At 38.0% G+C, this 25,946-nt stretch overlaps 1 protein-coding gene across 1 annotated transcript in view; it reads left to right on the plus strand.

Moving 5' to 3' along the window:
- Nucleotides 1-25,946, plus strand: part of CLSTN2 (calsyntenin 2) — a 280,095-nt gene that overhangs the window by 202,158 nt on the left and 51,991 nt on the right. The gene's annotated exons all lie outside the window — the stretch shown is intronic.

Genomic DNA, 25,946 nt, shown 5'->3' on the forward strand with positions numbered 1-25,946 from the left:
CCCATAGAGATGTCACACTGAACAAAGTGTACAAGGTTGTGGCAACTCTAGTGGAAATTTATCATAAAGAAATATTTTCAGTCTATTCAGACCCTGTGAGGCGCAGAAATTCTTTTTTTTTCCATACTGATTATTTATGATAGCCATGGGACCTCATACATCTGGAGAGCTGGTACTGAAGAAGGTTAACACAGTACAATGTAATCAATCTCCTCAAATGGATAGACATTTGAACATTTTGCAATTGAATTGAAAGAAATACTTGGAGCTTACATGAGTGAGAGCATAATATCTCTTTCCAATTCATTAAGGAGCCCAGTGCTATCAAACATCTGTGCAAGGCATAAGTAAAGATGTTATTGTTTTAAGAATCACCTTATGACTCTAATAAATTGGTTTTTTAAAGGTTTTTTTTTAAAGTAATGCTAGTCTAAAAGAGGCTGCCTTAATGAATTGCTGAGAATTGTTGTGTTTTCATGAGGTCCAAAACACTTCCAAATCAGTTTTGAAGTCCTAATATTTATCAGTTAAAAAGGCAACTTATTCCAACAATACATAAAAATAAACTAGAAAATAAAAGGTTTGCTATGACAATGTACCTAAACTAGAATGTGATTTCAACAGAAAAAATCCTGATTTTCTATATAATTAATTTTGGAAATCTTTTGTATATTACAAAATATATCTAATATCTAATTAATTTTGGAAATCTTTTTATATATATTCATTTACCAGTTCACTAAAATGTGTATAGATCTTAGAATTTTAACAAATTGATGGGAGTGATTATATAACAAAAAAGCTTTCAAGTCAAAATTAAATTAAAACTTTATTTTAAGCCAACAGCAATTTTAACTGTCTGGTGTCTTTAAATATTAGCCTGTTTAGTGATTTTGTTTACTTATTATACACATATTTCTTTTATAGTAGATTGCAGACTGTCTGATTTTTTTTTTAAACCAACAAAAAACCATCAAGAATCATTGCAGGAGTGCCAAATACTATCAGTAGCTATAAAGCTGGACCCTTTCAACATATGGTCATATGACCATGGAGCAACAGGATCATTTATGATGGCTGGGGATCAGGAGTGGGATTCAATTTTTTTAACAACCAATTCTGTGGGCGTGGCTTAGTTGGTAAGGTGTGGCTTTGTTGTCATGTGACTGGGTGGGCATGGCCAACTTGACATCATTCATGTAAAGGGGTGCTTCTCACCTAGCCTCTCATGACAGTCGGGATGCTGCAATGATCATAAGTGTGAAAAATGGTCATAAGTCACTTTTTTCAGTGCCATTGTAATTTTGAATGGTCACTAAATGAACTGTTGTACGTCAAGGATTACCTGTACAAAAATACAAAAAGTTTCTTTGCTTGCAAAAAGCTGCCCTAAATACCAATCATTATATTAAAAATACCTGCAAGCCAGAGTTACAAATCAGGCAGGTGCCAGAGCACCTTGAGGAATGAAAATAGTTAAAATGCAGTGATAACTATCAAGCAGCCAATTCTTGCTCATAAAGTGAAACCCTTTAGCAGAGAGGTCATTTAAACTCTCCAGAAAAAGCACACCCAGGATAAGCAATCCTTAGATCCAGTTACACCACTTAAAGATACCAGCTGGTCTCACTCACCTCACAAGATATCCTAAGGGAATCACCTAGATTTAAGGAAAGATGTTCCCCAGAAAGGCAGTAAAAAAATCAGTGCCAAGCTTGCATCCTGCCTCTTGGAAGTATACCCCAAAAGGACAGTGAGATAGTACTAAAGCAGTGATGAAGACCCCCTCCCCAGATAGAAAAAGAAACCATAAGGCAAAAATTCAAACACAATACAAATAATTAAATCATAACAGTAGCTGTTGCTTGATGAAGCTGAATAGGGAAAATTATCCCATCAATAAACACAGGATTAAATGTCACCAAGCACAGAATTAACCTTCACTAAAAACCAGTTTTAGACCAAAACTCAGAAAGGGTATGTAAACTCGTGTTTGAATGTTAATCTTTCTAGCTAGCCAAGAAGCTTTGCTGAGTGTCAATCATCTTGGTTCCCTGTCACTACAAGCTTTGCTTCATTATTCAATGATTTCTTCAAAGTGCTGATTGTCCAGGGAAGTATTTTCTCCCAACAGCAGTGTAAAATAACCCTTCCCCTTTAAGAAAGCCAAGCCTCATAAGCTCCAGAGACAGTAAGTTTAGGCTGTCTGCCAAGAATGTAATAAGTGTAGAAAAAAACAAAAGGAGATTGCTTCTAACTATGGGTTCTCAGAACTGCTTAGAAAGTTAACAAGGGGTTCTATAGAAACTGATAGAACCGGTCGAATCCCACCCCTGTTGGGGATGCTTTTCTGTATATTCATTGGGATATTAAAAAAAAATCTAAACAAATATTTAATGGTTTTATATATTTAACAAATTCTATATATCAGGTTAGAGTTATGGTTAGATGACATGAATATGTGTATTACAATGAAAGAATATTTTATGAATCCATTTAATTTTATTTCATTTCATTTCATTGGTGGAAAAAAGAATATATGAAATGAGTAATTCTCTCAGTTGAGATCTTTGCTATACCATTCATATTTTTATGTGAAGTTTTTTATATACAGTGACTAATTTATTTGATAGTTTCAAGTATGATTCATTTTAAAATCTTCTAGTCCATTTCTATGTCTGGATCAGGCTGTCATGAACTCCTGTATAAACACAACTATAAAGCATACATTTAACCGTTTATGACATTTGCTGTTTCTAAGAGTCCAGGAATCCCAGGTCAAAATATTTTTCCAATCATGTCAACCTTTTCATCTTCTGCAGCACAACTCTGTTCTCTTATCCTTAACCTGCATAATAACTGTTTGTGGAAATTTGTTGCTTACATTCTCTGCATTTCTGCTCTTACATTCAGAAGAATCTACCACATTCGGCTGTAATTTTCCAGACATCAACTGATATCTGAAAGTTTCAAGGACACACAAAAATATTGAAAACCCTTTGGAAACTAAAGATCAAAGTGCCAAATTTGGGAGCAAAATCATTGATTTTCTAGCATGATTTTGCCCATTTTGTTAATAATTTTTTGTTCTTCAAAAAATCAAAAGTCAAAAGAAAAAAAAACTTTTAGTCCTACCTTTACAATACTCTGTTTACTCTTTCAAAAACTGAAATTGAAATTTAAAATATAGCATGGTTACACACACACACACAGAGAGAGAGAGAGAAAGTTTATCCCTGCACTAGGAATCCTCTTCCACATCTCTTCCAATGTGGAGTAAAGTAAGCAAGAAATGGTATGTTATGATTTTCCTTTTGATTATGTATATCATTGACATAGCTGCTTGCTAATTTTATTTTATGGGTATTTTATACAGAATGTTACAGCTATTTGCCCCAATTCTTTGCTCTTAGGCATCGGAGTGTTCAGGATGATTAGGGCAATGTCTATTCAGTCTTTAAATATTTTGTTATCTCTAAGTCCTACTTAAATTTCTGCCCCATAGTATTGTAGCCATATTATTAATAATCATTTTGAAATACTAGTAGGTTTTTACATTTTAGTGATTCTATGTTCTGTTTTAGCCATATGTGTACTGTTGGTTAGCATTATATAATTGTAAACCTCTTACATAAACATATATAGTTGTATTCATAGTTGATTTTGAAATCCTACACACACACAATCACACAAAGAAACATCCTATGCTTTTATAGTTATGCTAGGACCTTAAATTCTAGTTTATAGTACCTATGGTACTAGTTATTTAACTAGTACCTTGGGAATTGTTTTAATATTTGTTATGTCTGTGGAACTGGTTGGAGTTCCCAACCAGGTCCGCTGTTTGAGCGGGAGCACCAGCCGCTCCCATTGGCTGGCTCCGTTTGACAGTCAGCTATAAAAGCCGGCTGTCGAGCAGAGCCAGCCCTGTTGTCGCCAGCTAGTCTGCTAGTTAGCAAGCGGACGCGACAACCCTTTATTCTCTGCAATAAAGCCTTGTTCGTTGTACGCTCTGGCTTCTGCCTCTTCCTTACCATCGCTCTACAACACTGGCGACGAGGATGGGATTCGGTCGAAGGCTAGCCAGACGTGTCTGCTTCAAAGAGCTGTAGTCACTGAGAGCGAAGCCACGAGCGCTGAATCCGCAGCCGCCAACGCTCACAAAGAGCGCGAAATTCAAAAACCGCCATTGCTTTGAGCTGTACTCACTGAAGCGAGCCACGGGTGCTGTAGCCGCAGCCGCCAGCGCTCACAAAGAGCGCGAAATTCAAAAAGAGCTCCGTAGCCTAGAGAGACAGTCACAGCCTGCGCTCTTTTAAGAGCGCGAGTTCAAAAGACGACTGAAGAAGACGAACCCTGCATTTTCACAATGAATGCTAATCCAGCATTCCCACCATTCAAGCCAAACGAAGAAACGTGGGACTCCTACAAAAATCGTTTCAGCCATTTCCTCAATGCCATCGGGTTAGCTGACGCTGCTGAACATAGGAAGAAGTCCTATTTCCTCAGCTATTGTGGGGCTGCAGTTTTTGACACCGCTACAGCGTTAGTCGCCCCACGCGCTATCAGAAGCGTCCCATGGGATGAACTACAAGAAATCCTCTCCAACCACTACTCGCCAAAACCATCCCAGATAGCCAGGAGGTACGCCTTCAGAATTAGAAAACAGGCAGAGGGGGAGTCAATCAACGAGTATATGGCAGCCCTGAGGACAGCTGCCTTGCAGTGCGGGTTCAAAGACTATTTAGAAGACATGTTGTTGGACCAGATCATCTGTGGGGTTAGAGACTCCAAAGACGTTTGCTGGCAAAAAAGGACTTGAATCTATCCCTAGCCATGGAGGAAGCCCTAGCTGCCGAGCTCTCTGCCCAATCAGCAGCCGAGATTCAAGGCACTCCATTAAAGCCCAGCAGCTCCACCATCCATTCAGAAGAAGTGCTCAGTGAAGTAGACCCCACAGACTCATCAGACATTAACCGCCTTAAGCATCAGAAGCCTTCACAGGTAGGAGCGGGACTGAGAAACAACTTCGCCCCCAAACAACCTCCCATTTGCCTAACCTGCGGAGGCTCCCACTCTAGGGCGTCCTGCAGGTTTAGAAACACCATCTGCCTGAATTGCCAAAAGAAGGGTCACCTCGCTAGAGTCTGCCAAGCAGGGCGCACTATGCCTCAAAGACCTCCACCACCTTCTAATTCCCAAAGGCAAGTGGAGGACTGCTATACCTGCTACCACGCTAACCATACTTCCCAAACCCCTGATAAAATCAAAATTTCTGTTTTCCTAGAAGGTAAACCCTGCAGGATGGAGGTAGACACGGGATCTGCGCTCTCAATCATCTCCTGGGGAACTCTGAAGAAGATCCAGCCCAGGCTGTCAAAGAAGCAGCTATAAAGATGCCACCTGACACTGCGGGACTACCAGGGCAAGAACATCCCTGTCCTCGGAAAGGCAAGTTTTTCGTTCAATTCCAAGCCTTTAAAGGCCATTTGCCTTTAGTGGTTGTTAATGGTGCCCTCCCCAGCCTGTTGGGGCTAGATTGGTTTCCTCCTCGGCCTTAGTGTAACTGGGATCCATGCTGTCTCAACTTCTGACGTAGATGCATTATTTTCAGATTATTCTGATGTGTTTAGCAGCGAGCTGGGTTGCTATTCTGGCACCCCCATCTCTTTCTCTGTAGACCCCCAGGCAATCCCTCTTCGCCTAAAGCCACGCAGGGTGCCTTTCGCCATCCGTCCCAAATTGGACGCAGAATTAGATAAGCTATTTAAGCAAGGGGTGTTAGAACCTACTGATTTTGCCAAATGGGAGACCCCCATAGTCACCCCACTCAAGAAGGATGGCAGTTTAAGAATCTGCGCAGACTACAAAACCACCCTCAACCGTTACCTACAATTCAGCGCATACCCTGTCCCTGTTATTCAGCACCTGTTACACACCTTCGAACCCGGCACCATTTTCACCAAGTTAGATATGTCCCAGGCATACCAACAGTTCCCTGTTGATGATCAGACAGCTGAATTACAAACCATAGTCACTCATAGAGGGGCATTCAAATGTAAACGCCTCCAATTCGGTGTAAGTGTGGCCCCGGGTATATTCCAATCACTCATGGAAAGGATTCTCCAAGGTCTCCCAGGGGTTGTTCCTTATTTCGATGACATCTTAGTCTCAGCTATTGACAGACCTCAGCTCATACAGAGGGTCAGGGCGGTTCTAGAGAAGTTTAGGCAGCATGGCCTCAAGCTTAAAAGGGAGAAGTGCGCCATCGCCACTAGGCAAGTGGACTTTCTGGGTTATAGGTTAGACGCCTCTGGCATCCACCCAATTGAGTCCAAGGTAAAGGCCATCCATGAGGCACCCACACCGACTAACAAGAAGGAGCTCCAAGCTTTTCTGGGGCTACTAAACTTTTACGCCTCATTTCTCCCGCACAAAGCATCTGTCGCTGAACCCTTACATAGACTGTTAGATAAAGACTCACCCTGGCATTGGGGACCCAAAGAAGCCCATGCTTTCAAGTCAGTCAAATCCTTACTCACATCGGAGGCAGTCTTAATTCAGTTTGATCAATGACTCCCCCTGGTCCTAGCTGCTGACACATCCCCTTTTGGGATTGGGGCTGTCCTAAGCCACAGACTTCCCAACGGCTCCGAGGCACCAATTGCCTTCTTCTCTAGGACCTTCTCTACGGCAGAAAGGAACTACAGTCAAATAGATAAAGAGGCCCTGGCTGCGGTTGCTGCAGTTAAAAAGTTCCATGAATTTTTGTTTGGGCACCATTTTGAACTTGTAACTGACCATAAACCTCTCCTGGGACTCTTATCTGGAGATAAGCAAACCCCGCAGGTACTTTCACCCAGAATGACCAGATAGACTTTGTTTCTGGCCACTTACTCATTCAAGTTGGTGCATCGACCTGGCAAGAACTTGAGTCACGCCGATGCCCTTAGTCGCTGCCCCCTACCAGTCCCAGTCGAAGACCCAGCACCGATTAACGCCATCTTTGAGGTCAACGAACTTAAACTGCCAGTGACAGCCGAGGACATTGCTGCGCACTCAAAAAAAGACAAGATAATTGCCCAGGTTCTGGACTGGGTGGGAAGGGGGTGGCCGGAAACTCAATGTACAGTTGACTTTGCTCCTTTTAAAACCCGTCAGCAGGAACTGTCGAAGCTACAGGGATGTCTATTGTGGGGTACAAGAGTAGTCATTCCAGCCACCCTTCGTGTACCCATCCTGAAGGTGCTTCACGAGGGCCACCCGGGCATCGTAAGGATGAAGGCTTTGGCCCACAGCTACGTTTGGTGGCCTGGCATGGATGCCCAAATCGCCAGCTGGGTAAGCTCATGCCAACCTTGCCAAGAAACCAGGGCTGCCCCACCAGCTGCCACGCCCACCAGGTGGGAAAGTGCTAGTGCCCCTTGGTCTCGCCTGCACATCGACCTGGCGGGACTGGTGCATGGCAGGACCTTCTTGGTGGTCGTGGACTCCTACTCCAAGTGGATAGACTTGGCCCTGCTTCCCACGACCACCACCCAAGCAATAGTTAAAGCCCTGACCCGTTTATTTGCCACCCATGGACTCCCTGACACGCTGGTGTCTGACAATGGCCCGCAGTTCACATCATGTGAGTTCAGTATGTACGTTGCTAACTTGGGCATCAGACACATCCTTACAGCTCCCTTTCACCCCGCTAGCAACGGGATGGCTGAGAGGGCAGTTAGGTCAGCCAAGGAGGCACTCGCCAGGTTTGGCCAGGAAAACTGGCACTCTAAACTGTCTCTTTACCTTCTCAGCCAACATACGACACCTTGCACCACTACTAACAAATCTCCTGCCGAACTCTTGATGGGGAGACGCCTTAGGACCACCCTGGACAGGTTACACCCCCACTACTGCCCAGACACCCCTTTAGGGTCTGACAGTCTGGTCAGAGACTTTGCCTTGCATGACCTGGTGTACGCCAGGAACTATGTGGGGGATCCTTTGTGGGTACCAGGTCAAGTCGTGTCAGTCACAGGTCCAAGATCCTACAGGGTCCTCCTGGAAGATGGACGCTTGTGGCGGAGACACGTGGACCAACTCAGAAGGCGATGGAGAAGTGCAGCCGATACCGACCCAACCCAACCTGCCAGCGCCAAAGTCTCCCTGCCGGTGCCAGACGGAAGCTCCCTGCGGGACCCGGCCTTCCCCGTCGATCAGGAGAGTTTGCTGGAGGACCCGAGTTTCCGGCTAGAATCACCGAGCCAACAGCCGAGCGAGCCAGTTTGCCAACCGGACCTAGCCACTCGCCCAGGTCAGCCCGAACAGGGAGAATCGCCGAACTCTCAGAACACTACGCCAGGTCAAGCCCATGCCCCGATGACCGTCGAGGCGTGTCCCGAGGGCCTGGACTTGACACCAGCCAACAGTTTACCCGAGCCGCGATGTTCTGGTCGCCAGCGCAGACAACCTACTTACCTACAGGACTACGCATGTTCCCAGCTGGGGGAAAGGAGTGTTATGTCTGTGGAACTGGTTGGAGTTCCCAACCAGGTCCGCTGTTTGAGCGGGAGCACCAGCCGCTCCCATTGGCTGGCTCCGTTTGACAGTCGGCTATAAAAGCCGGCTGTCGAGCAGAGCCAGCCCTGTTGTCGCCAGCTAGTCTGCTAGTTAGCAAGCAGACGCGACAACCCTTTATTCTCTGCAATAAAGCCTTGTTCGTTGTACGCTCTGGCTTCTGCCTCTTCCTTACCATCGCTCTACAACAATATTAGTATTGATTATAAATATTTATGGTCAGTGACCAAAATGAGGGATGGACAGATGGATGGACTGCCATTTAATTATACAAAAAGGAACATGGAGCTGTGTGTGTGTGTGTGTGTGTGTGTGTGTGTGTGTACACAAATATCAATCACTTCCTCATCTCTATTTAAATATATATAGGTCTAGGAACAATCATATATCTGTCCTAATATTCTGTTGTGAAGAAAGTTGTAATTTTATATTTTTAATTGAATTTGGTTAAATTTATATTTGTAACTGAATTAAAGTTCCCAGTTTTAAAAGGAAATGGAAATATGCATAACAGCCTGTAGACGTGTGAGTGCCTCTCCCTCTCCCCCACCAGGCCTTCCCTCTTTGCTCCTTTCTCCCCAAACTTCCAAACTATATCTGAAATGGAACCGGACATCAGCATTGATTCTAATCTATGTTTAAAGGACAGACTTGTTTTTGTTTTTGTGGAAGCCTAAAACAAGGTTTGCTGCTTCCAGGACTAATAAAGATGAGGTGATATTGTGCAGTACTAATTATAGGCTTGCTTCTTTGAAGTTCTGTTAAGCAAAGCTTCAAATATGTATCTCAAAATCCTGTTCAACCAAAATGCAAGATTGTATAAATCCTTAAAAGACATGCTTCATCATGCATGGAAGCTTGTACAATTTGTCTTTCAGTTTTTAAAGCACACATTCCCAGGCTTGCATTTAAGGGTATGAGCAGTCTACAACATAGTTGCATGAACTGGAAAAAAGACAGCTGGTTTAACAATTTGAAGAAAAGTGTTTCATACCGCTTTTAAAGATTCTAATACTAGGAAGAACAGTAAAATTAATTGACTTGCGTACTTTTTAAAATTTAAGATTATTGTAGTTAATTTGACTTTAATATAAAATACTAAGTTATATACAACTCCAGTATTTTAAGCAAGGGACTTTCAATTTTAATAACATAGTAACAGAGGTCTTATCATCTAGAAACTACATATTATTTAGACAACTGACCAAAGTATCAATAAATCTATCATTCATTAGTATCTTCTAAATACAAATATCTAGTCCATTAAATATTATAATTATGTCCAACATCATATTTATATTCCTTCTGACAAAAGTTATGGCCCTTAATGTATAAAGTTACTTTGTCCAAGAAACAACTTTAAACATTTCTGACTACTTTAAAATACCCATATTTTAATAGAATAAAATACTGTAGAAAGACAGTAATCTGATTCTTTTTCTTTAAAAGCTTACATTTGTCAACATTTTACTTTTTCAGCTAACCTTCAGAAAATGTGCTCAGAGATATTGAACTCTAGCAATATCAGTGGTCTTTCCTGTGAGCTAGCATCCTTATAAAATGGTTTATTTTGACAAAATAATTATCACATAAGTTTAGCAGATAACTAATTATTCTGTTCATGATGTATGGGGTATAATCAACCTATCTCTCTCAAACGTTTTACTATATAATTAAATAGCCAGAAGATAATGTTTAAATAAAGTATTTTTTTTCTAGAGTTGGAGGCATGTAATTTATACATTGATCTCTTATTTTAAGCAATTAAAATAAAGGATCACATTTTAAATGTGTTCATTATATATTCTGGGTATAAAATGGGAAAATAAAAATAACTTTGCCTTTAAAGTCTATAGTTAACAATTATACACTTTAGGTAGAAAACAAAAATGTTCATCTTTTTATTTTCCTGTCTTTATTTCTCTTCCTTGGCTGGCTTTATTTAGCACACAAGACAACTTGGCAGCTGTGGTAAAGTTAAGTAAGATCAGATCTGATTAGTACTTGAATTGTAGGCCACCAGGAAATTCTTGTGCTATATATTAGACCGGGAGGTGAAAAAAATACACAAGGCAATATCATCTATAACAGCGGTCACCAACCAATGGGCTGTGGCCCACTAGTGGTCCGCAAGAAAATTTTGGTGGTCCGCAGAGAAATATCAACCCCACAGTACCCCGCCAAAGCAATCCAGGCTGTGCAGGAACACAAGGCTGCGTGACCCACATGGCCCTCCCTCCCCGCCCACTCACTCCTTACCTGGCAAACTTACCTGCAAAGTTGCTATTTTTCCTTTTTCCAACCACCAGCTGTTCTGCTGTGCCAGGAGATTTAGATTAGCTAGAAAGCAGGAAATCATTGGATTTCTTGCTTTCTAGCTAATCTTTAGTTCTTCGGGTCTGCTTAGCAGAGCCAAACCTTCCTTAGGACTGAAGCAGTTCAGACTCAGCCGATGGCAGAAACACAGATCTCTAATTGAATCTGTGATTCTGTGAGCAACTCAATCTGCCTGCCTGCTTTGCCTGATTTTGGGTAAAAGTTGCTCTTTTTTATAAAAAATTCAATATTTATATAAATATTTATAATATTTACCAGCCATGCCCAGCCAGTCCCATGACCACCAAGCCACAACCACAAATTAGGCCACACCAACAGAACTGGTTGTTAAGAAATCTGAATCCCACCCCTACTTTTGTGTGTTTCTGTGTGTGAGAGAGAGAAAGAGAGGGGGGCGGAGGGAGGGAGGGAGAGAGAGGTTTGATCTCTCTCTCTGCTACCAACGTCAGCAAGCCACCATCAGTCAAAATTCATATTAGTGGTCCCCAGGATTTAAAATTATGAGTTTGGAGGTCCCTGAGGTCCATGACAGTATTTATGAAGTTATCAGTGTTAGAAATGACTTGAAAATATTTTATTTTAATCTTTACTGCAATAATAAGTCATTTGTAGTGAATGGAATTGGTTGATGGAAGGAAGGAAGGAACTATATGTATTTTAACTGTGAAAAAGATCAAAAGAAAAACAAGTCTTATAAAACCAAGAGTATTGAATTTTATAATATTGCAGGCAGTAAAATCAATGTAGCATTTATTCATGTATTTACAAATGGAAAAACAATTTGTTGATGGAAATTATCAAAGTAGATTTATGTAATTTATTTGTATCTCACCTTTATTATTTTTTACAAATAACTCAAAGTGGTGAACATATCCAACACCTCCTTCCTCCTATCTTCCTCACAATAACAATCCTGTGAGGTGGGTTGGGCTGACAGAGAGTGAGTGGCCCTAAGTCACCCAGCTGGCTTTTATTGCAAAGATAACAGATAACAGGTAATCAGAGTTAGAAGGGACCTTGTAGGTCATCTAGTCCAACTCCCCAGCCCAAGCGGGAGACTCTACACCATTTCTGACAAATGCTAGTCCAATCTCTTCTTAAAAGTCTCAAGTGATGATGCTCCCACAACTTCTGAGGGCAAGGTGTTCCATTGGTTGATTGTTCTCACTGTCAGAAAGTTTCTCCTTATTTCCAGGTTAAATCTCTCCTTGTTCAGTTTCCATCCATTATTCCTTGTCTGGATTACAGGCACTTTAGAAAATAGCTTGACCCCTTCCTGTCTGTGGCAGCCCCTCAAATATTGGAAGACTGCTATTATGTCTCCCTGGTCCTTCTCTTCACTAGACTAGCCATGCCCAGTGTTCTGACCCAAGCCTTGTTCAAATTAAACAAACACAATTAAATTAAACAAACACAAACTGAGATTGGATTGCCATTTGTCAAAAATAGCGTAGGGTCTCTCACTTGGGCAAGGGGTGGACTAGATGACCTATAAAGTCCGTTCCAACTCTGATTATCTGTTATCTGTGTATATAAGCAAACCTTTTTTAATGTGGCACTGGGAATTCTTTTACATTCACAGCCAATAGTCATTTAAACCTAATTGTCCAAGATAAAAGCAAGCCCTTTTAACGTTGTAAAAGGCTTCTAAGAACAGAAGTATAATTACTTATAAATATCAACTGACAGAAGTTTCAAAAACAAACCGGAGTTCGCAGGGCTTCAATGAGGACTCAGAGCATAACTAGTTGTTCTGGTGTGCAGTGCTCTATAGCGTCATTTTGAGGGAAGGAGTTGAAACAGTTTATGTCTGGGATGTGAGGGGTCTGTAAATATTTTCACAGCCCTCTTTTTGACTCGTGCAGTATACAGGTCCTCAATTGAAGGCAGGTGGGTAGTAATTGTTTTTTCTGCACTCCTAATTATCCTCTGAAGTCTGTGTCTGTCCTGTTGGGTTGCAGAACCAAACCAGACAGTTATAGAGGTGCAGATGACAGACTCAATAATTCCTCTGTAGAACTTTATCAGCAGCTCCTTGGGAAGTTTGAGCTTTCTGAGTTGGCACAGAAAGAACATTCTTTTATGTGCTTTTTTGATGATGTTTTTGATGTTAGGTGTCCATTTTAGGTCATATGATATAGTAGTACCTAGAAATTTGAAGGTCTCTACTGTTGATACTGTGTTGTTTAGTATTGTAAGAGGTGGTAGTATGGGAGGGTTTCTTCTAAAGTCTACCACCATTTCTACGGTTTTGAGGGTGTACAGTTCCAGATTGTTCTGGTTACACCACAAGGCAAGCTGTATAACCTCCTGTCTGTATGCAGATTCGTCATTGTCTCAAATGAGACCAATCACTGTTGTGTCATCTGCAAACTTCAGTATTTTAACAGATGGGTCATTTGAGTTGCAGTCATTGGTATATAGGGAGAAGTAGAGATAGCACACAGCTTTGGCGAGGCCCTGTGCCTATTGTACAGGTATCAGATATGACTCTGCCTAGCTTCACCTGCTGCTTCCTGTCTGTTAGGAAGCTTATGATCCACTTACAAGTGTGTTCAGGTACCGCTAGTTGGTTTAATTTACTTAGAAAAGTGTCTGGAATGATGGTATTGAATGCTGAACTGAAGTCTCCAAAGAGAACCCTTGCGTAGGTATTTGGAGATTCAAGGTGTTGTAGGATGTAATGCAGAGCCATGTTAACAGCATCATCTGTCGATCTATTTGCTCAGTATGCAAACTGCACGGGATATAACAGCGGATCCATGATGGTTTTCAGGTGGGACAGCACAAGCCTTTCAAAGATTTTCATAACTACAGATGTTAGAGATAAGATTGGTTTGACTTCCGGTTTGCAGGGCTTCGGCGACAGGCAGGAATCCACGATTGTGCGCGGTTTCTGCCTGGGCTCGCTGCTGGAGTGCCCTGAGCCAGCTTGGCTTTGGAGCTAAGCCACCCTGTAGAGGTGGCGAAGACGAGGGAGACTCCAGCAGGGTCGAGGGAAGCCGCATCTTTCCTCCTCAGCTGGCTAAACTCCCTTTCCCGAAGGCGGTAAGAGCAGCGGTCAGAAATGGCCGCCTCAAAGAAGCACTCAGCCAGAAAAGAAACTGCAGGAGGAAGTTAAGAAGTGAAAGTTTTGGCTGACCAGGATAAGAAGCAACAACTGAGGTATCCTGGAATTTAAATCCTATAAAAGATACATCGCTCCCAAAGAAGATTTGGAAGCAGCGAATGAAAGTAAAAAGGGAAAGTTTTTTTTTTCTCACTCTCCTTCCTTACGTTGACAGCAGATGAATGAGAAATCGGAAAAATCTGCATTGGCATCAACAGGTAATTAAACTGGAAAATTAAATGCCAAGAGGACAATAAAGGTTTCTGAACAGTTAAAAAACTTTTTTTTGCTGTAAGTAGGAAGGGAGAAGAAAAGAATAAGAGCAAGATTTGGCTGGAGGAGGCTGCTTGGAATTTAAAAGAACCTAAAGTTAAATCGTAATAAGACTTCTAAAAGATACATTTTAACTGGAACTTTGTAACTAAATAGTAACCCCCGGAAGAGAAAGTGAAAAAAGAAGAAAGTGTTAAATGAAACAGCTTTTGTGTATTTGGATTGTTTGGTGACTTTGGGACTTCTGGAAATTATATCTGAATGATTAAAAACAATTGGGTGGTTGTTTAAATTTTTTTTTTACAATGGCATCACTTGTGGATGAACTGAAAATGGAATTTAAAAAATATAAAGAAGAGGAACAAGAAGGGAAGGGCTCTTTTGGCTCTGTTTTTCATTTCTTAGAAATGACGATCTGTACCTATGAGAAACTACAAGAAAAGACTGCGCAACAAGAAGATTGGGACAAAGAAGAAGCCATCTTTAATGAACAAGTAACTTTATCTAGGGAAGAAATGGGAAAGGGGGAAAAGAGAATGGAGAATTTAAGACCTAAAAAAACAACCAAAAAGGAAAAATAAGGTGAAAAGTGGATATAATATCAGAAAGCAACAGAAAAGGGGAACACAGAAGAGGGAAATGGAGGTGGAGAGACAAGGGGGTAAAAAAGGTAGAATGAAGAAGCAAGGGAGGAAGGAAGGGAATAGAAGCTACAAAGGTTTGGAGCAAGATGTAAAGAAACAGGACTTATTCAGAGATAATGGGTAAAAATATAACTGAAAATGAGATTCTGCAAAGGTACATAAGTTTGTATTGTTATACTTGTATTAGAAATAATGTTAGAAAATTGGAACAACATATGATTAAAAAATGGGATAAAATACTCAGTGTAATTCAGTGAAACTTTTTTGAACAAAATAAATGAAATGAAATAAATGAGAGAATTGAATTAGGAAGGAATGGGAACATTTTAATTACACAATGTTTTAAAATATAAGTGAAATGGGGGGGAAGTAACTATGCAAAATTTATAAGTGTTCCCATACAAGCATGATATCTATTTGAAAAGTAATGTGTAAAATGTTTAAGATTTAAATGAATATTAATTTTAATGATAGAGTTGAATTGGTATGGATTGTTGTTTTAATTATATATTTATAATTTCTTCTTTTCTTAAAATACAGTGTGTAGCTTTAGAATGTACTAAGCAGAATCCGAATGAAAGTTATGTGTTATATTAAGTGTTATAAATTTAGGGGAAAGATATAAAGGCTTCATACTCCAATCAGTGATAACAGGAGAAATTTTGTGTTAATGAGAAAAAATAATAGGCAGCTGAAACAGGACAGACAAAGGATATAAGTATAATGATTTAAATTGAGATGAAATAAATAAAATAGAATTAAGAGAGTTAAAAGAGGGGAGAAGCTATATAGAAAATGTAGAATGGTAATAAGATATGGAACGGTATATAAAAATGAGCATGAACTTGAATTAGTGTCTGTACGAAGAGATGTAACCCGGGATCAAGCTGCTTTCAAAAAAGATGTTTTATGTTTTCATGTTTTGTGTTTTGTTTGTTTATGTTTGTTTTTTAAAAATCAATAAAATTTTTGGGGAAAAAAAGAGATAAGATTGGTTTGGCATGATCTGTTTTTAACAAACCCGTCCTGACTGCTAGTTACTGCTTTACTTGTTTCTAGATGTTGGCAGATCTGTTTTTGATTATCTTTTCCAGTATCTTCCTGGGTATTGATGTTAGGCTGATTGGTCTGTAGTTTCCTGGGTCTGTTTTTTTTCCTCTTTTTGAAGATGGGAACCACATCAGCTCTTTTCTTGTCCTCTGGTAGTTCCCTGGTGCTCCAGGATTTTTGAAAGATATGGTGCAGTGGTTCTGAGATGACTTCTGCCATCTCCTTTAAAGCTCTGGGATGTAATCCATTAGGTCCTGATGATTTATTTTCATCAAAATCAGGCAGGGGTTCTGTTACTATTTTTTTTTTTTTTTGCTTATTTTAACATGATTTCTGCTCTGTCTTTTACAGTTATGTTTTTGGTGGGTTGAACTATAGTTTATTTTTGCGTGAAGACCGATGCAAAGAATGAGTTAAGCAGCAAAGGCAGGACTTTATAAAATCATATATCTAAGATTGGGAATGCACAATCATCCAAGTGCATAATTAAAATACATTTAGTTCTTGGAGGGAGCACAGTCCTCAGGAGGAAGCAGACCTCAGGACATAATAAGATAGCCAGGTCTTCATATTAAAGTGACAAGAAAGAAGGCTGTTCAATTTTTGGGAACAGAGTTATTCTGAAGAGGAGAAGGTATGTTTGAGCAGAAATTGAAAAAAAAAAACTTGTCTCTTGAGGATTCTTTAGTTTAGATTCCTGCACTGATCTAGGTTTGGAGTCGGTGGGCCAAATGGCACATTTTAAATCTACTGTGGTTCCTGATGTGCTTAGTCTTTGAAAAATAAAGCATTTCATTCACACAAGAAACAATGAAAAACAACAGTCTTAAAACTGTCACTTGGAGGCCACAAATCACATGACAATCATATCTGGACCACCATTAAAAACTAGCTCATATGTATTCTGATCTGCATGATTGCCTCTCCCCCCCATCTCCAAGAAATCCAAGTTTGCCACAGAGCAAGCTACAGAATCATTTGCCACGTAGTTATTTAGGTTCCCAACCCAGACCCCTTATTATTGCAGTAAGATTCTGTTTATTCCATCTCACCTATTACTAAAATTACAGAGATACTCTTTATACTGTGTACTTGAAAAGAGTTTCAGAAATGTGATATAGCATGCAAAAGCTGAATCCCAAATACAGGTATATTGTCTGGTTGTTCTTTGGCATTTTCAGAACCCAATACTGTAGCAATTCCAGAAAGGAGAAATCATAGACCTGGAATTGTTAATTGTATATACTTTTCCAGGTTAAAAAAAATTAAATCTTCTACATTTCAAGGAAACAAACAAGGTGTCTGGTGTAAGATTGACCAATTTTTTTCTAACCAAAATCAAACATGACATTAGTTTGTAGTAGCTTAAAATATATTCTTCAAAACTTCTTGGATTTTATGTCTTATATCTTCTCCAGCACCTTAGTAAAAAGTGAACCATTAGTAAGTGAGCAGTAGAAAGACAGCTGGCTCAAATATCCTTTAATTTCTTGTTCACAAACATAGAAAAAAGACTATTGAATTACTAGGCAATTTTCAAATAATCCTATAGGAAATCTGTTTGAATCATTGCAAATAATGCAGAACAATGTGGAGCTTGATCTTAATGAAGAAGTTGTTTTCTGTGGTGTACTTAAGCAAGAGTGCATCTATACAATTATTGTGCTAAAATGTTAAAAGATATAGACTATTGTATATGGTAATATAAGCTTTTAGAAGGGGTTAGGGTTAAAGTTAGAATGTATAATAGGATATTCTATTTTGTCTGAAACAAGCAAGTAAAAATCCTGCTTTACTTTTCAATTCATTTCAGTGCTATGTGAGAACCATTAATTGTAGTTGATTCTAATTCTTGTTTTGTTTAAATAAAACAGTGTCAATTACCTGGAAGGTATATCTTTTTAAAAGTAAGCTATAACTGTAATGAATGCTCAGATCAGATATAAACATGAAAACAACAGAAGTGTTTCATAGTGGAAAAGGAAAGCATGATATTCTAATGAGACCAGAATGTGCACATTTCTGAATAAGACTAAATGTGCTTTGATATTTTGAAACAGGTGTGTAAATGAGGAGGTTCTAATCAGGATTAAAGGAAATACATCACTCATATCCAGCTAGTATTTTTATCCCAAGCTTTTAGCCAATAGTTGTCCTGCTTTGCTGGTTTATATTAGCATAGTATAACCAAAGCCTTTATAATCCTGCATACAGATACGTAGATTTCATTTTCAAAGCTTTAAAAAAAAATACCAGGGGAGAGGAAATGGATTATACTTCCAACCAGGAAGGTAAATGTGAATAGCAACTGAGTAGCAGCTGAAATATAAATGCATGCTGTAGAATAAGGATTTACATAAATAATACCTGTAGAGATTATAGCAAGGTTTAAAATTTATTAGTAATATCCCTAAGCACATGTCTTTGGAAATGAAAACATTTAACAAATTCAGAGATATGAGCTCTATTTTCCACTGGGGCAGAATTTATTATTTAAATTATTCAGAGGAGGTTTATATATAGTCACAAAGATATGTGATATGCCAACTAATTTCTAATTATGTTAGCCAGAATCTGTCTATTGGGAACACTTTGTTTTCTTCAATCAGGGTAAAGCAATTCACATATTATGGTTGCTAAAAATATATTTATTATATTACCAGAGTTCATAATGTGGGAGTTTAAAGACAAAATTAATTTTCTTGGATCACATCTACTGAATATTTAACATATATCATGTAACTAAAATCAAATTATGGTCTTTAGATAAAACAGTGAATTCCAATCATAATATTAACCTCTCCTATAGAAATTATACCCAGACATCAGTTTAGAGAATTGTATGAAAAGAAACTGTGTAGTATATGACCACAATAAAAGTTAATTTTTATTTCTTGACTTCAGACTTAAAACAGGTGCTTAATATTAAACAGGTAAATAGTTTTTCTGTTTTCTTTAATTTGAATATATGTGTGTGTGTGTGTGTTTGTTTATAGGTGTTGTATATATGTGTTTATAGGTGTTACATATTACCCTTTTGCATTAAAAGAAATAACTTCCATTGCCCTTTCTTGTTAGTGAAACTATACAGGAGGTCAAAAATTTGGCTTTTGAGCCTCATACAAGCTTCCAGTAGGTTTTGGGGAACTCCACAACCTCACTTCCTGTCTGTTCCTCCACCAGCCCATCATTGACTTTCCCACCCACCAATGTTTTGTTTTGTTTCTTCTTTCCCCCTGCCTTCCTCAATGGCTTTGCAATGGTTTCTCCAAATTTTACTTCCATGGTTCTCTCTCTTCTTTATCCAGAGATTTAGATTTATTTTTCCTATTAATGGGGATGTTGATTTTATGGAAGATCTGCATTAAGTTTCCATATTTTTGATGATCACTCTCAGTGGTGAATAGTCAGCATACATTCACAGTACTAGTCTTCCTCTTCCAGTCTAAAATTTCAGATATCAGTTGAATTTAACATAACATGCACAAAACAGTGATACAAAAAAAAGAGAGGCAGATTTCCCTCGCCCTTTCCTCTTTAAGATTTAAATTTAACCCTTTAATGAAAATGATAGAATTACAGAAAGTAGAAGAAGGTATTGTGTCTGAACTGGAAAACAAATAGAATCTGCTATCTTTCCAACAATTCTGATTAAAAATAATGGCCATACTAGTCTGTATTTTTTAATTATTTGTTTATTCTAACCTGATTATAAACCAGAGTATGAGTTCAACTTTTGGCATGAAAGCTGACTGAGTGATCGTGGGCCAGTCACTTACTCTCACTAAGCTTACTTGAGCATCAGGCTTAGATAATAAATAAATCATTTGATTCCCTTTGGAGCCAAATGGATCAGCATTTGGTATAATGGAAAAAAGTGGACTCTACACTTGTGGGAAAAAGCAAGGGGAAAAAAGTTGAGTGCTACAGATTGGTAAACAGTAAAGAGAAAGTAGAGATGCTGCAGAAGGGTGAACCATTGCTGTGAATGAATGAACATTTTACTTTCACTCCTGAGATCCTTAGTGACAGAAAACATTTACTTCAATCAATGATCAGATAAACATAGAAAATTGTTTAAGACAACCCCACTTTCTCCCTTAATTAGATTCCATAAAACATACAAAAAAACCAACAAATGTGGTATGCATGTGATGACTATGGTGCCAAATGAGTTAATTCAGCGAAACCGGAAAAAGTTTCCAATCTAATCAAACTCAATAGTAGTCCAGGATAAAATAATAGAATAAGAAACTTTGGACTTATTCCCTATAGTCAAGACATGCTGATGAAAGCTAAAAGGTAGAAGAAAAAGCTAGACCAGTTTCTCCAAAGAAGCTCACAGAACAAGCCCACGGCATACTACATTAAACAATATTGTTTAAACTTGTTCTAGGAATGGAGGATTGTTGAGACTAAAGCATGTTCCATGCTACAAGTCCTTAGAGAAGGAATACAGTGTTTTCAGATGTAAAGAAACTCTGCCTATAAAAGTTGAAGAAATAGAAAAAATGGGAAAGACAAAGGAAACAATCAAGACAAGAAAATATTGAGATACAAATTACAGAAATGGGAATATATAGAAATTAAATAAAGAAATAAGAATTTATAGATTTAATGGTATGGTTTTACAAAACATATAGCAATAGAAAACCAATAGATCATTAGACAGTACTAGGAAGTAGATGTATGCATAGTATTAGCGTTAAGATTAACTATAAGCAATAGTTAACATTTTATTTGGTATAATGAAACAATTGCTAGGGGTACAAGGACAACTGTTAAATCTTTGTTTCTGTACCAGTTGAAAAACATCAGTTAACTTTAAAATTATGGAAACTTCATTCTACAGAGTCACAGTAGACCTTTTGGGGCCCAGGAAATGTATCCAGTTTCTTGCAGTCATGACCAAAATGAGCATGGGTAAACAGGCAGGAGATGGCTGTGCCACAGGTACCTACTGAGCTAGTTGGTTTGTTGTTCTTCTACCATAAGGGGTAGCACAGAAAAAGCCTAAGTGAAAAAATGCTACCTTTTTAATATGAATTTATGCTGAAAGTCTCTAGGGTCCTGTCATTGGAGAAGAATAAAAATTGTAGGAGCAATATTTCCCATTGCAAGACTGTCTGTTTCTGCCCAGTATCCTGGTATGCTCACAAGAAGTTGGAACTACTATTTTAAGAGCAATGGTGGATTTTAATTCTCCTGATTTCTTGAAGGTTGAAGCCAGTTCCCACACATATTAGCACATAGTACATGATTTTGCAAGACTGAAGACAATGGCAGCATATTCAAGCATATGTGGATATAATTTGGAAGAATATTTTTACATTAAATAGACATTAAGCGGTTACAGCTTTAAAATCTATTCCTTAAGCATCCTTGACACATATTTGCCAGGGTCACTGCATTAGCCTAGACAAGAACAGCCAATTCTCCAGAGAAATTCAACATGCTCATAAAGGTTCATTTGCTATGTATGTTCTACATTCTGTTTTATTTTGTCTTGAGAACTGAAATTAGCTGCCCTGAATATGAATGCTGCATGTTAGAGTGCTTGAACGTTCTTACTGTTTACTCTAAATGTGGAAACATTTCTTATACCCTCTTCCCTGAAGAAAAAAAAAAAGAGTTATGCCATTTGTATAAATCCATTGTTTAAAAAAATGTCAAAATGAATATTAGGCTATTACTTAAAAAACTCCCATTTTATATATAACTATTATATTTTTACTATGGGGGGGGGTATATGTGTGTATATTTAAAGTGCAGAGATCATTCCAGTACCTTGTGCAATTTCTTGGCTGAATAATAAATGCCTCAAACAGCTTTAAAATGTGTGCTAAGATAGTTTAGCAATTATAACAATATCCTTGCAGACAAACTATAATATATTACTAAAGGAATGGAACTTATCTTTAAAAAATATAACTCTTAACAATGATGATAGCTGCGGTGGGGTGGAGAATCCCAAAGGATATTTAGTGATTTAAAACAGTTCAACTTAAGGGGTCTTAAACAGTTTTTCAATTGGTAGATCATTTCAAAGACTTTTGGTACAAATGAAGCAAACTTACACCTTACATAAACCTAAATGTAGAAAAGCCTATTATTCTTCCTACTTTAAAAGTAGAATTTAGCTTTCAAGGTGAACTTTAACATTTTATAAATATGCCATGAATCCAAGGGCTGAACTGAAATAGTTGTCCTGCTCTCATTTTCTTTTCCAGCATTCTGTGCCTCAAAAATGTACGGTCTTTTTATCACTTTTCAGTAATTCCCGTATTTGTTTGATCATTCAGATTGTCAGATTAAATGCACGCCCAAGTGTTTTTATATCAAGGGTAGCGAGCCCCTTAAATGTGAGTCCATGAAAAAGAAGAGGAGCCTTTCTTCAGTGGATTCGGGTGCAGAATGCTTCCCACAAAGAGGTGTGGGTGGAATTACTGCATATTACAGTTTTTGATCTTATTAGAGACAACTTTTTTTAAAAAAAAAGTGATATTGAAACTTGTTTTGTAGATATATTGAGGTCATGCTTGATTTTGGTATTATTCTTATTAACTTTCTTTCCACATTATTGGATGATGGATAATTTATAAGTAACTTAAGAAACTAGAAAATGTACAAAAGGTTCTAAAGGCTGGAATGAGCCAACAGAACATAGGAGCTCTTTGAAAATATAGAAATCTTAAATGCATTGCTCACATTTAATATTTCCACATTGAATTGACATGGATTTTGACAAGTTCTTTAGAAAGAAAGTCAAAACAAGCTCAATAGCAATATAGTTTCCTTTTTTAAAGATCTAGAACAGGGGTGTCAAACTCAAGGCTGATACAGCCCATGGGATGCTTAAATCTGGCCCATGGGGCCGGCCTGGAAATATCAAAGGACCAGGCCATGGTGCCTCTGCTAACCATTTTCAGTCTCCATGGACCAGCCACAGCATTCTGCTGGCCAAAAATGAGCTGTGCGGAAGCTCTCGAGGCCTCGTCAGGGCCCATTTTCAGCTGAGAGAGTGCTGCAGGAGGCCATGGAGGCCGAAAATTTTACCAAAACAATATTTCTTAGATGTAGAAATCTAAATGGCCAAATGAAGACTTTTTAAAATAGACTACATTAGTCATATATTTAGAGGAACAATTTTTGTGATTTGCTTTTACTGTCATTTTATACCCCCTCCCTACACTTACACATTCCAGAGTAGTGTTTTTCAAACTTGGCAATCTTAAGATGTGTGGATTTCAGCTCCCAGATTTCCCCACTTTCAATAATCCATGGATTTCACACATGGTGCCCTCTGTGATTTAGTTTTTCCTACATTCTTTCCTAAAGTTCAGTATTTTTCATATTGTTAGTGAAGTTACAAAATTACTTCACTAACTACATTTTGTTCTTTTGCTCAAGTTTCCCACAACAGATTATACCACCTCTTGAGTGATTTATTTATACATTGCTTGCTATATCACTCATCTCTTCAGATACATTTTGAAAAATAAAGCCAATGCATGTCAGAATCATGTGGAATTAGTCTCATTGCTTCCAACCTTAAATGCTAAAGCCAAAAAAAAATTATTTCAGCCATTGGAAAGCTATTGATTTTATTTCCTAGTATACAGTTTTTGCAGCTTGCTTGGATCTTCTATATCTTTTGACAATTTTAGCTTTATATCAGATATTTTATATCAGATATTTTAACAAAAGTAAACCTACTGCTTAACATACTATAAAATAGGACATGCAGACAATGCTATGCCTTAATCTAAATTTTAAAATGTGAATAACTTTTATTTGACAAATTATAGGTAAAATAACGTATAAACTTCCAATATATATTAAATCATAGTGCTTAAAACCTATTATTACATTTTTTTAGAAAGATGACAAAACCACAACCCTGCAATATACTGTACTTAAATAACATGGACATAAGAAAACATTATATCACTTCAAACAATAATCCATCAACATATTTATTTACTGGGATAAGGTTAGTTTATTTGGAGAGAAATCTGATTTAGCCAAAAATGACCTAAAATAAATTTTTATGACTCACAGGATATGCACTTTTCTTGTACAGTTTATGCACATTAAGATTTAATCTTAATTCCAGTAGTCCATCTGAACCTAACCTCCATAATTCAAATGTCATGAGCAGTTAATTGACATATGTATCAGATCAATTCTGTGATTTCATGAGCCAAAGAAGATTCTCCCTAAAGGAACAAGCCAAACCTATACTCCAGGCAGCAGCAAAGATTAGATAATGTTCTGCATTGTTCCTCTGTTAGGCATTGCTTCATACTGCTGTATAGAAGAGGAATAAAGATTAGATGGCGGAAGAAAGGAGACAAAGGATAAGTTAGTTTTCCAATAACAGAAAGTATAGCGTAGTATGATTAAAGAATCGTTTTTTCATCAGACTTAGAAAGATAAGGGCAATGAATACCCATTGCAAAGCACAAAAATTACAGGGTCTTTAAATGTTTTAAAAGTCAGAATTTAAATTAGCGCCAACATCCGTGCATGTATTGATTTGAAAGTAGGCAATCTTCATACCATTCTTGAAAATATTATCCGATTCCATTAAAAAAACAAATGTGTGGGTTTTTTTTTTTAATTCAAATCAATGGAATTCATGAACCTTGCTTCAAGTTTAGCCTCAGGATAAAGTATGCATCTTTACTTGCTGATCATTTTTTTCCTAGAGAACTGTCAAGAATAGCCATGCAAAACTAACCATTAAAAATGTAGGAAAGAGCAATCACATGTATATTGGCTGTGCTTGGAAAAAAAAATTACCTAGAGAATGCAAACTATACTTGAGTTATGTGAAACAAGTGATGGTTGTAACTGTACAGTTAAAAACACTGCCATGTATCAAAAAGATCTCAGAAACCACTAACAGATTATTACAACCACAGAGTGTCACTATATAGCACACAAGCCAATTAAAGTCCTCCAAACCAAAAGATCCTACGAATACCAACAGACCTAGCAGCACCAGAAGAAAAAGCAGGAGTTATTTAAAATAACACTTTGTAAGGACTGTAACTACCACTATGTAGGACAAACTGGCAAAGACTAGTAAAGTATATCTGTGAACATCAATCAACAGGCAGAAGACACGATGAAATATTTTTGATTTCACATGTGAACAGATCCAATCATAATTTTAAGTGGGAAACTGTGAGCATCCTAGATGAAGTCAAATCCAAAAACAGCAAATAATTACTAGAGCCTTGGAATTCAGACAAATTGGCCATCAACAGGCACATACAGATAAATAAAATTCACATACCTCGCAAGAGAGACAATAAAAATGCATGAAAAAGGAAGAAGGCAGAGCCTCCTCACTGACGGATCGTAGATCACGACTCTCTGTGGCTATGGTCCGTGTTCTTTCATTAGAGAGCCCCGATTATTACAATTAGGGGCTGAAGCTGCCTTGGAGGGACTTCCATTAGATTTTTTTTCCTGTTTTCTATAAATTGCATATATTGTTTGTATTTTCACTTTCATCTATACATCTGTTTTGGAAAGAAGAGCAGTATACAAATAATGTTAGTAGTAAGATAATGGTGAAAGAGATGTAATAGCCCCGGTGCAAGGAACATGTATATAGTGGCATTTAAAACTATTTAACTTACTAAATGTTTTAGACTAGATTTTTAATTATTATTATTTTAATTATTTTAATTTTTAAATACTTGTAGTGGGAGTGTGATGTGGTGTTTGGGGCACTGTGCTGGAGTAACTTTAAAATTTCATTGTATTCATGGAAATGCAATGACAATAAAGGTAAATTCTAAATTCTAATCCAAACATGACACAGCCTAGTCCTTCAAATTCACATTTCATAACTCATTTTAACTCTCCATATTTTAGCCAGATTAGAATAAGTAAAAAAATATTCTGAACAAGATTCATCTTGTAAAACCGAATTGAGGTACAGATTTTTAACATGA

Source organism: Pseudonaja textilis, chromosome 4 (genome assembly GCF_049901715.1).
Source record: "Pseudonaja textilis isolate UNSWEBS1 chromosome 4, rPseTex1.2, whole genome shotgun sequence".
Lineage (NCBI taxonomy): Eukaryota > Metazoa > Chordata > Lepidosauria > Squamata > Elapidae > Pseudonaja > Pseudonaja textilis.